The sequence below is a fragment of the Rhagoletis pomonella genome, unplaced genomic scaffold, assembly GCF_013731165.1.
Source record: "Rhagoletis pomonella isolate Grant_MI unplaced genomic scaffold, Rhpom_1.0 Rhpom_scaffold_00005, whole genome shotgun sequence".
Classification (NCBI taxonomy): domain Eukaryota; kingdom Metazoa; phylum Arthropoda; class Insecta; order Diptera; family Tephritidae; genus Rhagoletis; species Rhagoletis pomonella.
In genome coordinates, this window is record NW_023458559.1 from 76,048,904 (window position 1) to 76,050,289 (window position 1,386).

Here is a 1,386-nt window from a genome sequence, read left to right on the forward strand (position 1 = left end):
TTTTTATGAATAGGTGGCAACCCCCTTGTATGTAATAAAAATATAAAAACCTTTTCAAAACCATTTAGCTTGATACCCATATTGTACTAATTAATTTATTTATGTTTAAAACTTTTAAATCAATTTTTTAAACGGTGGCAACTCTTTTCGAAAAAGTAAAATCTTATAGCACTTCTACAGCGCGAGCCCTTTCATTTGACACCTCATTTTTTAAAATCGAATGAACAGTGCAGATCTGGTGACCTGGACAAAAAATCCCTTCACGTATTACATATGTACATATACAGATAATTAAACAAATTCACGCTTATATGCATACACATGTAGATTTTAATATTATATTTTCTAATCGTCTACCTGGTACTGTGATCAAGAAAGAAAGAATAAATGAAAAATTATGCGTTATTCAGTATTACTTGAATCATGAATAAAAATTATTCTTCATTGGAAATTACTTGAATGAAGAATAAAAATTTATTCATTATTCGAAATTACTTGAATGAAGAATAAAAATTTATTCATTATTCGAAATTACTTGAATGAAGAATAAAAATTTATTCATCATTCGAAAGTGTTTGAATAAAGAATAAAAATTTATTCATTATTCTAAAGTGCTTGAATAAAGAATAAAAATTTATTCATCATTCGAAAGTGTTTGAATGAAGAATAAAAATGTATTCGTTATTCGAAAGTGCTAGAATGAAGAATAAAAATTTATTCATCATTCGAAAGTGTTTGAATAAAGAATAAAAATTGATTCATCATTCGAAAGTGTTTGAATAAAGAATACAAATTTATTCGTCATTCAAAATTTTTGAAATGATGAATGAAAATTTATTCTTATTTTTTTTTTATTCAATTATTCATTTTCTTGATTTCGCCCATCCCTGGTTCCAAACGCACTAGAACCGAACCAGTTCCGCACTAGTTCGTTTTCCTACAGGGAAGTTTTCGCAACAACAAGCTTTTAATTCAGAATTTTTCAGAAAGATTCTAAGTTTGCAGTTTTATAGTCCATTAAATAAAAATGCAAGTTTCTGCAATATCCCGATGATTTTTGATATTTTTTTTTCCTGACGGTCTCATACATTTTCATCCATTAAAAAATTTTCGAACACACTTTATATGGAAAAAAATGCATGGAATTGAAAACTTGGAATCTCCTTAAAAATTCTGTATTCAAAGTTTGTTGTTGGGAAAACCTGCTGAATTTCTATAATTTTTGTGCAATGTTTGAAATTACGATTTTTGTACATATATTGTGTTTATTAAATTAGGAATTAGACTTTTACATACATAAAATCATTCGAAAAATAATCAATGAACAGAAAGGCGAAATTGGTCAAAATATCTCACTGCCATTATTTCGCATATAGGTGCATATGT

The 1,386-nt window shown here is 26.9% G+C and overlaps 1 protein-coding gene across 1 annotated transcript in view; it reads right to left on the reverse strand.

Annotated features, from left to right (window-relative positions):
• LOC118740223 overlaps positions 1-1,386 on the reverse strand; it is a 7,096-nt gene that overhangs the window by 2,362 nt on the left and 3,348 nt on the right. The window lies entirely within an intron of this gene.